This window comes from Neolamprologus multifasciatus, chromosome 9, assembly GCF_963576455.1.
Source record: "Neolamprologus multifasciatus chromosome 9, fNeoMul1.2, whole genome shotgun sequence".
In the NCBI taxonomy this organism is placed as follows: domain Eukaryota; kingdom Metazoa; phylum Chordata; class Actinopteri; order Cichliformes; family Cichlidae; genus Neolamprologus; species Neolamprologus multifasciatus.
In genome coordinates, this window is record NC_140447.1 from 8,886,557 (window position 1) to 8,904,176 (window position 17,620).

Here is a 17,620-nt window from a genome sequence, read left to right on the forward strand (position 1 = left end):
CAGTACAGTACTAAGTCACAGTGACCCAAACCAGGAAGAGATGAACAAACAGCAAAGGTCTCAGGTTCAGACCGCAGTGCCTCCTAATCCTCAGAGTGGGCCTCCCAAAGAATCTGCTGCTGCAGACGGTCATCAGGATATCCTGGCACTGACTCACTTTGTCAGTGAGCACGTTGCCATTGGACAAAAATATACTCATAACCGCACAGGAGAACTTTAGGTGGAGCTGGAAAACTCTTTTAAAGCATTTAACCTGTGATAGACTGGCAGCTTGTCCAGTATATAACCCACCTCTTTAGCAGAATAATTTACAGCTGGATAAGCGATTTAGAAAGTAGCTTGTAGTAAAGTAGTATGAATAATTTTTGGCAACTCTTTGATGATCTAGTTTGATGCCATTGTATTCTTTGTACCAAAAATATCTGTTCTCAAAGAGATGATTGAAATTACACATTGCTACATATCTACCATGTTTATGTCTAAAATTCAATTCAATTTTATTTATATAGCATCAAATCACAACAACAGTCACCTAAAGACACTTTTTATTGTAAGGTAGACCCTACAATGATACATACAGAGAAAAACCCAACAATCATATGACTCTCTATGAGCAAGCACTTTGGCGACAGTGGGAAGGAAAAACTCCCTTTTAACAGGAAGAAACCTCCAGCAGAACCAAGCTCAGGGAGGGGCGGCCATCTGCTGCGACTGGTTGGGGTTGCAGCAGATGGCCAAAAGAGAAACAGTTCATTTGTAATTTACAATGTCATCTGAAAAACAAGTAACACTTTACATTGTCCCCTGTGAACACACATTAGGTTATTACTGAGCTGCATGCCATTGTAGGGCCTTCTGATTGGTTCTATTTACAGTACTTTGTTACAATGAAGCATTTAGTTTGTGTTTCTGTGACTCACAACGTCTTTAGATGCTCAATTTGTAAATAAAACAACTGATGCAACCTAATTAATAATTTCACATTTTAACATATAACTAATGCTCTTTTTTGTTCGCCCCTCAGGTAATACGTAGGTTGCCTTGTATTTAAACTACCTAATGCCTAATGCAATGAGCAACATTTCAAATACAGAAATATTATCAGTGCTTAGATCTGGAAAGAATACAGTCATGGTGAAACTACACAATACACAACAAAAACAAATCTGGCCTTAAAATTAAGTAACCACAATCTTGGATTAGTAACAAAACATGACATATTGCATCATATGGCGTATTTAATAACTATTAAGCTACAATGTAGAAGCACTGTGTGGAAAAAGCTGTTCCCATAGGAATTAAGAGGGTAAACAACAGCCAGCCGCTGGTGATTGTTTACACTTGATTAATTGATCATAATCATGTGTGAGCACCTGTGTATCATGAGAAAAATGCAAACCTCAATGAACTAAAGCAACGTTGTTAAGAAGGGCGGCCAAAATTCTGTTAAGTCATACAGGAAGTGATTACTTCAAGCTACCAAACCTTGGGCTACACTTACCTTTTCATACACTGCCTCAGTATTGTGGCTTAACCGTTCATTAATAAATAATGACAGGATAATGACATGTGCTGTTCATCTAAGGTTGTGTTTACCTAATTTTAAGACATTAAATTTTTTTTTTTTTCAAAATGTCCCGTTATATGTAAAATATTTGATATATAATATAGAAAAATTGTAGAAAATGATTCAATGTGTATGTTTTTCTCCTTTTGTGCTGATATGTAAAACCTAAGAGCTGACAGAGGGTGTCATTTCTTCATGGCTGTAGCACCTGGGTTACATATGCAGTGTTGGGGAGTAACAGAATACATGTACCGCCGTTACGTATTTAAAATACAAAATATGAGTAACTGTATTCCGTTACAGTTACCGTTTAAAAAGGTGGTATTTAGAATACAGTTACTTTGTTGAAATAAATGGATTACACGGCGGTACTTTCCTGTTTCATATTGTCGCGTCAGGACTGTTTGGGTTTTGTTTGACAGCTACGTTCTGTTGTTCCAGGGGGAAGCGTTACGGTTGCCATGGTTACAGGGTGACGCTCTCTCTGCGTGTTTCCTGGGTGAGAGAGCGCCTTTTTGTTGTTGTGCTAAGCTAATAAGCAGAACACTACAGGTATAGCTCTAAAGAATGTAGCCTCATGGGCAGTGTAGTCCGTGCTGCTGGCAGAATGGACTGCCATACCCCTTATGTGTCTGTGAGCGCGAGGAGGGAGAAAAGGAAGAGTACGAGTTGTCATCGAGCAGAAACGGGAGCTGGAAGCATGTAAATATAATAATAACCACTGCAGCCAATAGTGATGGGTCGTTCGCGAACGAAATGGCTCTTAGAGCCGGTTCTTTGAAGTGAACGACGCGAGCCGGCTCCTTATTGGGAGCCGTGAGGTTGTTTTTTTCTTTCTCTCACCCTCTCTCTCGCCCTTTTTCCGCTAAACTCCGCACGCACGGCCTGTACTTTGCGCTGGGCAGAGGGGGGAGGGGCGTTAGTTACACTCGCAGTAGCACAGGAACTGAGCCAGAGAGAAAGAGAGCGAGAGACAACAACGTCACATTAGAAAGGTATAGTAATCATCCGCTATTTTCAGTTGCAGATGATAAAGAATTCAGAAAGTTTATTCATGCAGGCCCATATGACAGAGAATATGCATCTTCTTTTTGTTTTAATATTTTAATTTATATTTAATTGTGTTGTGGTTTGCAGTGTTTTGTGTTGTTTCACGTGAAATTTGTTTAAAAGGAAAAAGCTGAAAATTTAAATAGTTAAAAGTTTAAACTGTAAATAGTTGTTTTTTGTATTATATGATTTATTTATTACATTTTATGTGGAGTGAATAAATAAAGTATATTTATGGTGGCCCTTAGAGACAAAGCATGTACAAACTCCAAAACACGTAAAAACTCAGAATCACGTACAAAAGACAACAGAAGTGCTCCAGGATGCTGGGCGCAGTGTTGAGCTTTTGTTACCTAGTGGCTACACAAGCCAGGAAGTATCAACAACCGGATTTGGTGTGTGGTAGTAACAGGTAAATGAGTTTTTTTTTTAAATTATTTGAATAAATATGAGTGCTTGTCTATAAATACACAAACAATACACACATGCTTTCAATTGTGTAATTTAAGTGATCTGGGTAGCTCTGTTTTGGAAGTTCAGTTAACGCTAGAAATGTGTTTTGGAGTTTGTACGTGCTTTTTGGAGTTTGTATATGCTTTAGAGTTTGTACGTGCTTTGTCTCTAGGGGCCATATATAAACATATATAAATAAAACCACTTTTTTTTAACATTAGTAATTCCTTTTGTGCATAATTTTATATTATTGTTAATAATAAATTAATTAAAGCAACAAAACAACCTGAAGAGCCGGTTCGGAGCCGAAAGAGCCGGCTCTTTTTAGTGAGCCGAGCCGAAAGAGCCGGATCTCTAAAAAGAGCCGGAAATCCCATCACTAGCAGCCAAGAAGAATGCCTGATGAGCCCAGTTGTAAGTACCTATTAAGACTCGACTGTATACTGTGTTCGTGTTTTCCTCCGAAACAATAAGTTCCGTTGGAGCAGCCTTTCAACGCCTCTCTCTGTCTCTTGCAAGCAGAGTTGACCCAGACAACAAAGTAAAGCTATTTTTTGGCTACGAGCCCGACACGGAACCCACCATATTAGTCAGAGGTCCCGTTCGGAGCCGCAGACCTTCAGTAACAGTAATAAATCACAGCAATAGTACATTCATGTAGTTGTAAACAGCATGATAATATATTAAGTAATCCAAAGTATTCAGAATACGTTACTCTCATTGAGTAACGTAACGGAATACGTTACAGAATACATTTTGGGGCATGTATTCTGTAATCTGTAATGGAATACATTTTAAAAGTAACCTTCCCAACACTGTACATATGTTACATATTGTGTGATGGAAACAAAGTGTTACTTTTCCCCGAAAAAAATTCAAGAACCAGGTAATATGAACAAAAGTATTTATAAGCTGCGCTAAGCTTGTTTGGTTTGTCTCATGTTAAGCTGCTTATCTGTAGCGTGAGGAATGTCGAGCTTGTATGGGTCACTCATTCCGTTTATGTTACTGGAAGAAACAGTCACAGGGACAACCCAAACTGTAAGTGCAATTAAAATGCCAAGAATAAGAGGAGCTCCCCGGCATGAGCGTATATTTAATCTTGAAACAACAGCACAACTGGTAATCTTGCTTGTATGTATTCTTTTACTCGCTGTTATCACTCGCAGTTATAACATTGTTTGGATTCCCACATTGCTGCTCATATTTCTAGTGGGCTGGCAGCTCACTGATGGAGGGATTTCCCAGGGGAGTCTAGAAATGCCACCATTTTCAATGTATCTGATCCTGCTCCTCTATGCTGAGCTGACTGTAATTGGCAGCCTGTCCTTGTCACCGAGTTATTACATTTCCCCTTTCGGCTATCCCGTGTAACCCCTGGGAACACTTCACATTGCGAGCGAGTCCCACGAGTACCCCTTCTGTAGGACACAGAGGGCCAGCGATACAGTGGTCCTCATGGTAACTGCAGTCTCTCTCTGGCCAGCGCTCTCTTTGACTCTCCGTAATGGGCCATCACTGGGATTTCCAGCGTATAATGAGGTGCTAAGTGGAAGATAGCACGGCGCCGATCGTTTTGAGATTGCAGAGTGTCCACAATTAATGCAGGAAGGTGGATATTCTGCATTTTGAAAAGAATGGGGGACAATTATGTGCTAATGCGGCAGCAAAAAGGGCCTAATGCATCACTCTTCAAAAAGGTGCAAAAAGAGTTTACTTTCCCACAGGACGCAGGTCCCTTTCAACTCGACATCTCCCCGCGAAAGGTTTTTTATGATGCGGCGGCACGGGGGATGATTTATTCTCCGCTAAAGTCATCCAAAGTCGAAAATAAACACAGGTTCAGTGGCTGCCGCTGTCACTGCTAAGTAAACACAGACCTGCCTGCAATTAAAGTCCCGGCTTCCTCCAGTGGAGCTGACGTCTTGGTCGTGCAGGAGTGGCGGGAGGCCACGGTCCATTTCCTGCGTATTTTCTTAAGGAATAATTGCAGACACTGTTTCGTATGATTAAGGTGATCGCACAATTTCCATATTGTTGACTCACACTTGGGGATGGTGTGGTCTGCAGATACACAAGCTGGTAATTGAACGGGGAATGCAGATGCAATTATCTAGTGTGCAGTAACTTGCCTGTGATCAGTTTTCCCACTTGTTTTAGACTCCATACTGAGACCTGACACTCACCATACGTCCTCTTTGCTGTGCGAATTTAAATCAGCATTCTCCCCACTCTAACTATTGCAGTCGCCGAAGAAAACAAATCCCGGGGTTCCTCCGCTGTGCCAGCGTTGTACAATCCAGCGCTGCTCTGTGCCTCACAGCTTGCTGACACAAACAGCAGTCACACCGATAAGAAACACAGACATTATTAGTGCAAGTACATGGAAGTTGCCTCATTACTTTGCTACCTCTGCTGAGGAAGGATTGAATTAAGTATTCATGCTTCTCTATAATTCCCCTCTGCTTCAAGTAGAGCAAGGCTGATTTATCACAAGTTAAGAAAACTATACGGTGTATGATGAGGGCGCAAGTTCCAGGTAAGACCCTGTCATTATCCAAAACTAACCTGCAGTCTAGACGACATTGTATGTGAGAAGGAGAAGACAATTAAGGATGTTTTTCAGACAGACAGCTGCAGCATGGATCCGGGGAACAGAGGATGCAACTCGATACCTTAAAGGGGAAAAAAATGCACCCTTAGGACCTTTTGAGTGCATAGCAAGTTAAACAAAGACCTTCTCACAAGACTAAGCCTATTACACAACTTTCTGTAGCCTGCACCAGCCTAATCATTACATTTTTATGCACGTTTTAGCCACTTGAAGAGATGCAATGGAAAATGGAACATCCAGAGATTAAGTTGTGGTTAGATGTATTTAAAGTATTTATCAACTCTGTATCTAATCTACCAGAGTAGCTTATTTCGTTTCATCCTGTCTGAAAACAACCAAGTATCGTGACAAAACACAGACACGCTGGTCAATTTTAAGTGTTGGAGAGGCAAAGCTAATGCACACGCATGCAGAAGTTGCATTACTGTCCAAATTCAGAGGCTGCATCTTCCTGAGGACCCGGACTTCGTGGTCTACGTGAGCTGGGTCCTCCAAAGGTCGGGTAGGCCAGAAGTGAGTGGCTGTGAAATTGGACGATCTAGTCTTCAGTTTTGTGTCACCTATATATCATGTTTAACCTGAGTAGCGAAGCGGAGTTAGCTGTTCTCGCTCCGGATAGCTATCGAGCTTGTGGGTCACAGATGTCTCCGAAAACATCGGAGCACTTTTGCAAATATGCGATGTCTTGATAAAACAAGCAGATATTTGAAGTTTACACAGCTACATTCTCGCATGAAAATATCTTAAAACTTTATTTTGTGACCCAGAAAGAGTAATAACAGTAATATTAAAACTAAGTAGCAGCCGCCATTGTTAGAAACTGAACCTGCCTGGGCCGCGCTATGAATTCTGGGATATGGTGGGCCACGAAGTCTACGAGTTTGGATAGCCTTCCTCGCGTCACTGTGATGTAATCAGTCTACAAGTGCGGCCTCAGGAGGATGCAGCCTATGAAGTTGGACACCCCTAATATATTTAAAGCCACGGAGTCGGTAGTGAGCAAAGAACGTTTTAAGTGTCTTTAATCAACAGAATCAATTAAGCTAGGTGGCTAATATGTATATACATTTAAATGTGTTAATAATGTCTATATAAACACTTCCTGTGACTATTTTCATGTTAGCGTCTGCATGCTTTCACGTTTTTGTAGCAGCAAAGCGTGTCTGTTCCAAGCGTTGTCACAATGTCGGGTTGTCTGATTGGCTGCTCTTCATCTCTGCTTACATAAAATCTGCCTTGGAGGTTGTGCAGACAAAATTGCAAACAATTACTGGGTGCTTCACCAAGTGCCTAAACTTAACCATAATTTTGTCAGACAAGTCATGTTTGAAATTACAGGAGCAGAATGTGGTTATTCAGGCATCTAGGCTCCAAGCTCCAGGCAATTATGTTACATATACACATTAGAGAATGATAAATAATCATCCCCCAGGAGCCTACGTGTGGATGCTGGGGTGGTGGAGGGGTTGAAACAGCACACAGCAAAAGAGAACAGCAGCACAGACGTGTCAGAGGGAGAGATGGGAAATGTATAGCTTAAACAGATCACCAACTGGCAGTGCGTGTTTGGTGTATTACTGTACTCTTTATATGACACGTCATAGCTTGTATTTTGTTTTATCTGAAGCGGTTAGTAGGCTCCTGTGTACAACATATGCTTAGTAATGACTACAACTGAATATTTAATAAGAATAAAGTAAATTGGTGGCATAGATACACTGACCACTTTATTAGGCATACCCTGCAGGGAATCATTCCTGCCTGTGGCCATCTCCCTGTACAACTCATCCACCTAACACACCGTATACTGCAATAGCTACACTCTTTTTGCACATGCCCTTCTTTCTTATTCAGATAGGCTGGGCCCATTTTTACCTTCAAAACTGCCCTGATAAAAACCTTAGCAGCATAAATTCAACAAGGTGCTTGAAACGTCCTCAGAGGTTGTGGTCCATATTGACATGATAGCATCATGCGGTTGATATCAATGGCATCCCAAAGGTGCTCTGTTGAATTGAGACCTGGTCACTGTGGAGGACTTTTGAGTAAAGTAACATGTTTAAGAAACCAGTTTAAGATGATTTGAGCTTTGTGACATTATCTTGCTTTACATAACTTCAGCAGGTCAACTTGACCAAGTCTACAATGCATTGATTAGAGATCTGATTAGATATGTGCGTTAAGAAGCCGTGTCAGCAGGTGTATCTAAAAAAAGTGGGCAATGAGTCGTTTCACTTTCAGTTGTGTTTGTATCAAAATGTATTTGCAACACTTAGAGGGAACTGCAGTATGAACACTACTGATAATTCCAACCATAGAGGTGGAAACACTTCTCTAGCAAAACGGAGAATCTGACTTGCATGTGGCGTTAGAGTAAAAATAATAACCACCAACATCATTAGCATTTATCCTTTAGGCAATACAGCTTTTTTGCACCCAGTTTCTTCAGCCTGATCAATTTTGTTGTTTGACTAACATACTAATTGTGCTTTCATCCTTTGAGCCAAGATGCTAGCTCGGTACAAAAAAAATATTGAACAGAATGCAGTGGTGCCATGAGGTTTTCTATGACTTGCAAACACTGGTTGTCAAAAAACTTTGTAGGAAATGCAGAAATTCTCAAATAGAAGCAGACAAGGCAAATTCAGGGCAGCTTAACGATAACTTCAAAGGCTTCAGCATAGACTTTTTGGAAGGTACTGAACATAGATACAGAAGTGTTCAAGAGAGGTTTATTGACCAGTACTTTGTAGTAACTTGTTTGGATGTTTAGTGGTTTGATTGATTCATTCATAAAAATTAACAGGCACACTTTAATTGGTGCAATTTATGAAGCATACTGTAATTATCACGGAGCTGATTCACTTGATCTTCGGTAGGTTCAGAGCAAATATTTTTGCTTTCTACAAGATTTACGTGTTTTATCATGCCCTTAATTTAACTGCAAAAAAAAAAAAAAAAGTCGAAAGAAGATGTAGTACTGGAAAGAGTGACATCATAACAGTTTCCCTGAAAAGTATGAAGTCACTGTCTTCTGATATCCAACAACACGCTGCCCAGTTTTTGTAAAGCGGCAGGAAACATGCCAGTTTACATCACCTGGAATGACACAGAGTCAGAGAATAGAGTAAAAATGCAGCAAATGGAGCGAAGCGGAGAAATTCATCTGCCAATTCTCTGCCATCTCAGCTCAGGTCAAGTCTGGTTTGAAACGCACGCACAAGCCTTTCCTTGTTTCGCTCGTTCCACCTCAGCGACTCCAGTGTCAGGGCTAAATGAATGAATAACAAATGGCCAAAGATCTACGTGGATAACAGACATTATTTTCCGTCTCCTTACAAATTAAAACACGAACTTGGAACAGGTAATCAGTGAGGAATTTAAGTTTGCCATCAGTATCGGTCACTTTCTGTTTGAAAAGCTCATGATTTTCCACAAGCCTTTAGCTCATAATTATAATGAAATTACAGTATGCTTGTATGCTAAATGTTTTGACAGCAGGCAAGATGATGCCTGAATATCTGAATATGTAATTTAAAATGATACAATTGGCACATATGACAAGAAAGCTGCATTTTTAAGCACCTTGTGATCTGCCTCTTATAGTATACTTTTTATAATTTTGGCAACATGTTTGTTCTTGATTTCTGTTCATTACAAGATTGTAAGTTCACTGTGGCTAACATGTTAGCTAATGCAACCCAAACAACAAGTTCAAAAAACTCAGTGAAGCTGGACTGCAGCTGCAGACTGTTGCCTAAAATATGACAACATGGGGTTACAATCTACATTGCTCCACCACTGTAAAAATGAAATGCTTGCCTCCCCTTGACAGTAACCTAAGCTTCTGTGTATCACAGAAGGGAAGTTATCCAGTGCGGGGGTGAAGAAGGAATACCGCCCGCTTATTGTGGCTTCCAACTACAGAGGACTGTATATCTCTAACATCTTTAACAGCAGACAATCCACAAATCACCAGGGTCATATTTCATCATCAGCTGCCGGGCCTGTCCCACGCCTGTTTTCTCCACAGTGACATGTGGAGGGAGAGAACAGAGTGAGAGACAATGGAGAGGCAGACTTAAGGTATTGTTCATGGTATGAGTGTCCTGTATGTTTGACACAAGTGATGTAAAACATTTTTTTTTAAAACAAAAAAGCCAGAAGAGCAGAATCATGATAACAAAGCAGTGCCAAAGCTGTCAGGCCTGTTATTTAAATGACAGCATTTGTTTTGTCAGTTTTATTGAGAAACTGACCAAATTTGGCCGGTTTGATGTATGATATTAGCATGCAGTTTTAAACGCAAGTGTCTTAGTTGAAACAACTGCACACTTCTAATTTCTACTTGTATTGCACTACTATAACTCACCTGTTTTTCCAACAGTTGGGCCAAGCAGAAGGTTCTAGGGCAGGTCCAACTCCAGGCCTCAAGTGCTGGTGTCCTGCAGGTTTTAGATATTACCCTGGGTCAACACACCTGAATCAAATGATTCGTTAATTGCCAGGCCTCTGGAGAACGTCAAGACATGTTGAGGAGGAAATTCAGCCATTTAAATCAGCTGTGTTGAATCAAGGACAAATCTAAAACCTGCAGGACACCAAAGTACCAAAAGTGGACCTGCAAAAAAATCACCAATTCAGGCTGCTATGTTCACTGACTAGTGCAGAAAACAAAAGACCAAAAAAAGCTTGTAGCTAATTTACCCTTAGCTAAGATTAAAACTAGCTAAAATTAAAACCCCTTATACAACAGTACAGGTTTTTTGATAAACAGCTGGGTGCCTACATGAAACATTTTAATGTTTTTGGTGTGTATTTTACTTGAATCTTATCTCAAACTGATTAGCATGTATCTGTGAGACAGTCCAACCAAGCTAGCTTGTCTTAGTTGCTAACATAGCACAGTAGCCTCGTGTTAAGATATTTGTTTTACTTCTATCTCTACAAAACCAAGATGCCAGTGGCCCCAGTGTTAAAATCAAGGCTTCTGTAGATAAAACATGAGCTGAAATAATGAAGTTAAAAACAAACAGTTAGAACTGAGCTTGGAAAAAACTAGCTCGTTTTAGTTGCTAACATTTACGTATAGTGCCAGTATACAGTATTTTATTCATTCCAAAGATTGAGTGATAGTAACTGCACCCTTAGTGGCATGTTATACATGGTAGCCAGCTAGTTACTTCAGAAGCAAGCTGTGTCTTACATCAGATACACCCTGGCAGTCTGGTGATCTATTTAAACTCCCAACTCCCATTTCTCCCTGTGACACGTTAGTGCTGCTGTCCTCTGTTGCTGCCTGCTGTTTCAACCCTTCCACAGCCCCAGCATCCACATGTATGTTCTTATGCTCCAGTGTAAATTCCAGCATTGCATTTACATGCAGTCTTTTTGCCACTATAATGCACCAGTTGCTACATGCAATATCGTTTGTCAGCACTTGCAGATGTTACTCATCTCAAGAATCCGTGTGAGGTTTTGGTAGCCCTTGGCAGCTGTAATAAATGTCAGAAGCCAAATGAGAAAGCCATGAAAGTTGCATGTACAGAAGGATGTTTTGTCAACGCTTTAAAAAAGACCGGGTTCAGATGGAGTCATGATGTGAAATCTGATGTTTTTTCTCTTTGCAGCTAGCCAAATGTGACCCATAACAATCAGCAGCCACAGGTGCACTCTGTTTCTTGAATCTTTTACATGGTCCAATGGAAAAATATGGATTTTAATAAGTCCCTTCAGGAGCAGCAGAGGGCGGGAGCCTGGGAAAGTGGATTGAGTGAGGCGTCCTGTGCATTGCATTAAATTCTCTTTTAAATGTTTCATAATAACAGGCACGCAGAGTTGGAACTTTCTGAACTGGAAACTGACGAACTTGTCTGTTTGAAGATGCCATTCAGACCTACTCCTTCTAACCTAAAGGAGACCCAATTTATTGTTAACTTAGACTGCAGCTCTGTACACTTCAAATTAGAGCCCCAATTTTGGGATGTACTATTCAGTACCATTTCCCTCACATGCTTGCTTAGCTTAAGCTCCTCAGTTATTCAGGCTCGGCTCAGTACTCAACACACTCCTGTGAGGAAAAGCAGGAAGGGAGAGACAAGTTTAAGTCTGAATCTGGATTATGGATTTGTATCAATTTATTTGTGGCCACTCAACCAAAAAATCTGTGGAAAACAAAGTGAAATACGGCTAAGTGGGTAAAAGCTGGAAGCCTAAGAGCTTCTGTCCATTTTAACTCCTTGTTCTTCTGTGACCCTTTTTAGCCTCGGCCAATTATTACACAGCCAGCCTCGGTCTGTCAGAGGCGCCTTTCTCATTAGCCTGTCCCCAGTTCGCTCCATGGGTTTAATGAATAGTGCCTCCATTACACAAGTTTACCTTCAACTCTAACAACAAGATTGTGTTAAGAGCAAGTACAGACGAACAAGGACAAGTCACACATCAGTGGCGTCTCTAACAAGAAACAAGGACAAAAACTGTCCCTTTGGTGGGTTTACTTCACTTGGGAATGCAACTTGCATTTAGAGATTTCTAAATGGGGCTTGCTGTGATTTCTTGCTATGGCTTGGCTCCCCCTAGTGTTTATTATGACAACCGCCATCATGAGGTCAATACTGGCAAAATCTGCTGTTCCAGTAATCATCACCATGAGATTATTTAATCGCTGGAGTGCACAGAGCAGCACATGTGCAGATTTGAATTATTAAACGGTCGACAAAGCAGCGTGTCCATGTTCAACTACCATGCAGACAGTTATAATCAGCAGCGATCCAGTCTGATGTCATGCAGAGCTAATTTCCTTCCTGGCACGCTAAAGCTAAACGAGAAGCCAGAGAATAACACTTTAATAGGTCAGCGAGGATGGATACAAACCCGGTGAGGCGTGTGTCAAGACCACTTCTCTGTTTTAAAGTGTATTTTAAGCCAGATGAGACCAAAAAACAGCAGCTCACACTGCCTACAACAACCAAATTCAAACTTTCCCGATGGTGCGTGGTGTGGACGCCATATTGCTTTACACGCACGATTATCAAAGTCTGCAGGCGTTCATCTATGTGTCTGTGTGTGGTGTAAAGTGTGCATGCGGTTCATAGCCTTCACCAGTTAAGGAACAGCTCCTGGCTCACTGGCTGCGTGCAACAGTGTGGCCTCGAACCACAGACCCGCTCTTTGCCAAAGCCAAAGCCAGAATTAGAGATGGCGGTGAAGCTTACCGCGGGCCCCTTGTTGTATTTAGATTGGCAGACAAACAGCAGCTTCGCTTGAGTCCTGTTTACAAAGAACTCCTGTCCACATTTGTGGGAAATGTGCCTGTAACGCTCACGTAAACAAAAGTCCCGAAAGGCCCGCTGCTCCTGTCCTTTCTCTCCCCTCTCTTTTAGACAGGCATCAGTCCAATAATATGATGTTTTGGTTTAAAATTAGAGGAGGAACTCTCTTGGAAATGACATCTCTGCTAGCCCCACAATTAGATTGTGTGTACTCACAATGTTGGAAGTCGTTTCTTTTTCTTTTTTTCCCTTTTTCCTTGTTTTGTTTTGTTTTTTGCTGGTTTGGTTTTAGGACCATTTCTAAAAGTGTGAGGCAAATCACAGAGCAGTAATCGTATCTGATGCTGTCATGGGATGGCAGCTGACCATCTGCATTATGCCATACAGCTTTTTCAACCTAAATACAATTTTTAAAAAAACCACACAAAAATATGGCCCTCGACTGTCTTGAGCAGATTCAGGACAACCCAACTGCAGCCCTTGCTTTAACTTGATGAAATATTTTCAGCATTTTAGCTTTCAGTTCCAGACAAAATACCAAAAGCTAGATCATAGGACAATGATTAAAGGAACAACCCAAACTGAAAAATAATAACAGAGAGGGTTTAAAATAGAGTACATTAAAATACATGGCAAGGGAAATCCTATCCCCGAGAGAGGGTCAGACATGTAATTTGAAAAAAAGAAAAGAAAAAAAGGCAAAGTTAAATGACATGTAGGGAGTAATTATAGAGTGAGAATAGACAGAATGAACTGAAATAATAAAATACCACCTAGGCCTGTCAAGAGAGTTCTGTGGGCCGAGGGAAAGTAGCCTTGGGTTTAAAACAGGGCAAGGTTACCATCCATCCCTTCTGTTTGGCTTTACGGGAAACTATGGAGCATTTCACCGTGTTTACTCAGCTCGCATGGAACACACATTAGGCTGCAGGGATTGTTCCAGCAGCATATCCTTCTGTGCAAGACCTAATGTAAGGCTAAGTTATTCTTTTCTCTTCAAAGTTTAGGACATCGGACAGCAAGCCTGAATAACACCTCATCTTCATCATCATTATCCTGTCGAAGGTGTTACTTCAAAGAGCAGAGCACTTCATTTGATTCAATTCCCCTCAGCCCGTGTGCAGACATTATGGGTGTCACATTACCCTCATAGTGATGGATAGCATCATCCCATATCCGCAGCCTGTGCTCTATTACGGTGGCCTGTGATTGATTGCACGAGGACTCAAAGTGAAAGTGATGGATGGGAATTTGGAGTTCACCAGCTCTGTCTTTGTTTATGTAATCATATTGCTAATCTTTAATATCGGTACTGCTACGTGTTAATGTCTACTTTCATCCGTAATCTTCTGGGACGACCAGTTGGTGCATCCTCCTGCTATTCGCCCAAAGCTTGTGCACTATTATGTAGTGTAATTGGGGTCGACTACACTGCAGGTGTGTTATCTGGCAAACGGTAAATGGACTGGTTCTTATTTAGTGCTTAGTGCTCTTCTCTACTTGAACACTCAGTCACCCAGTCACACCCAAGTGCTTTCTATCTAACATTCACACTGTAATGATTGCGTCACAGAGCAACTTTCGGTTCACGATCGAGTCCAAGTATACTTTAGCATGCAGACTGGATCAACCAGGTGTTGAATCACCAATCTTCTGCTCCACCTCCTCAGGTTCAGCCACCCGAAGTGGCTGAATGCTTTTTATCACAGTAGAAGTAGAATTCTGGATTTGGTTCTTTAAGTCATGACCAGTAACAGTCTTCATGAATTCGTTATTTTAGATTTTGTTATTTATATTTTAGCTCTTCAGACTTTTAAATCTCCCAAGTATGTACCATTTTTGTGGCTCTATGGATAATGCTAACTTTGCACTCTGCACCTCTTTGGTGGGGATTCAGGAAAGAGCTGCTTATATTCAGCTGAAAACCCTTTTAGATGAAAATAATATCCTCTGGATTTTTCAGTCTGGTTTTAAATCTCTGCATAGCACAGAATCTGCATTGTTTAGGATTGTTAATGACATCCTCCTGGTTGCAGATGTAGGAGATCATGTGATCTTGGCTCTCCTAGACTTAACAGCTGCCTTTGACATCGTGGATCACAATCTTTTACTATCTCTCTTAGAACACTGTGTAGGCATACTGGTCTGGTCTGCAGTGGTTTAGGTCTTACCTGGCTAAAAGAATGTTTTGTGTCAGTCTTTCTGATTTCAAGATCCTCCTCAGCTCCAGTCCCATGTGGGATACCACAGGGATCAATACTTGGACCTCTGCTTTTCTCTCTGTATCTCCTGCCCCTTGGCTCTATTTTTAGAAGACACAAAATTGCAGATGATACGCAGGTTTATATGCCCCTAAAAAAAAAATTACTTCTCCATTCAAGCACTAAACGAATGTCTTGAGGAAGTGGAAGCTTGCTTGGCTCTTAATTTTTTTAATTTTAATGAAAATAAGACATAGGTTCTATCTTTTGGGTTGGGTGTCGCTGATGGGTCTTTTCCCGTGGACATGGGCCATCTAACACAGTATGGAAATCCCACTGTCACCAATTTGGTCTTTAAAATGGGTAGTGATTTTAGGTTTGACAGTGAAGTGAGGACAGTGGTGAAATCAGTAGTGAAAGCCTATCTTGTCAAAAGATGACTTCAGAACAGTAATCCATGCTTTTGTTACAACTCGGCTGGATTACAGTAACTCATTTGGCTTGCTAGTAACTTGGTATCACGTCTTCAGCTGGTGCAAAAACAGCTTTAATTGGTAAGTGGAGAAGGGAGCATATTACTCCCATTTTATCCTCACTACACTGGCTGCCTGTCCATGATAGAGTTTGGAGAATTGCTTTGGATGATATAAAAAATGGGATGTAAAAAACACATTTTATGGATCGCTGCCGTGCGTCACCTTCAGGGCCATCATCCAGAATATGCTCGGCTGTTTAACGAGTTTATTAAGCATCTTTAGAGATAAATGGGATAAACTAGAACACTGACTGTCAGCCATTTCCCCCAGCATCCTCGGCCAACCTCACTAATACGCTTGGACAAAACAGGAGAAAATTCCCTACAACTTTTTTTATTTTTAAGATTTGCCAGAAGTGTTGAGTGTGTTCCCTCTTCTGTTACAGGCCTCCTCCTGGAAAGATCAGTTATATATATTACTTTTGTTTTGTGAGTTAGCTTCTTGAATTACTCCTGAAACCAACAGAGAATGAAGCATGACATTTATGTGGCACTCCGGAATCACATCCTGATGGTCAGGGTGGTTTGTGGGTGTATGAAGAGCAGGAATGAAATGCCACATTCCTAATTCAAGTCTGTGGTTAGGTGTACGCAACAGAAGCACACTGGTTAATGCAAGGGAAAGATTGCGGTTTTGATTAAATGTCATCAAACATAACTCCTGGGATCCCTGGGACACACAGACCCCTCCACCATGCTTGGTGTTCCCCCAGACAAGCTCGAGGAGGTGGCCAAGGAGAGGGAGATCTGGGCTTCTCTCCTCTGATCCAGCCCTGAATAAGCGGAGGAAAATGGATGGATGGACTAAATATGAATATGTATAAAGTGCACCAAACATAAGACATAAGGCTATAGGACAAGGGATCTTAAAAACGTAATTCACAATGAATCCCACGATAACTCCTGTGCTGACAACAGCTAAACATAGATCACGGGCTTAAGTTGTATTCATAAACAAGATCAAAATAACCCCAAAGGCTCCGCTCCACGTTAAAGCTTCACTGTCAATTCCAAAGTAGCTTATTTCCCATATACACGTGACCTAGTCCCTAAATGGTGCACACCCAGTGCTTATCTAGGATCAGTCCAGACCATAACATGTTCAATCACACCAGTGACAGCTGCCCCAGTGTCCAGATTTTCTCCTCTCATCTGTCATAAAAAGGCACTGTCCATGCAACATGTGATACGCTGGCCTTGCGTGTCGCTCCTCCAAATGGCAAGTAACTCAATTTTCCACAGATGGTTTGAGAGAAAGGAGCAGGCTGAGGGGATGTGTAGTTTTTGGCAAGAAAAGGTAGTGATTCACATTTTGAGGGAATTTAGAAGAGTAATTTCCCCCAGTAGGTTTTGACCAACTGTATTTTTGTCCTTATTTGCTCCTCTCAGTGAGGAATGCAGTGCATGGTAAACCTAAACTCACATTGCCTACATGTTTCTATGCGGCCTACGCTATTTTTGTCCAGATGTTATAAATAAGCTTGACTACATTCTGTAATCACTGCTATTAGTAATATAATAATGTGACATTTCAGGATATTTTTCTCAATATAATTGACTTTTATTGATATTGGAGGTGGTGCACTGGAAACTCTTCATAGTAACCCAAGCTATGGGGCTTTGCTATCACCTAGTGGCCGTATGAAGGCATCATTTTAGCCTGATTTACCATATTTGAAAGCAAATGCTCTTTTGTTCACTGTATATTGTCATGAGAAAATACTTGAGCTATGCAAATAATATGCATACATCATCTTTCAAACAGATTTTTAACAACTGCACGTCTACCTGCTAGCCACAAAAAATGTTTGCATCCAAGTGCACAAACTGAATATGGGTAAACGGGCAAATTACATGCAACTGTTCATACACTGTGTTATTACTGTCTGCACCTCACTTCTGAGGAAAAGGTGGGGAAATACGAGGAGA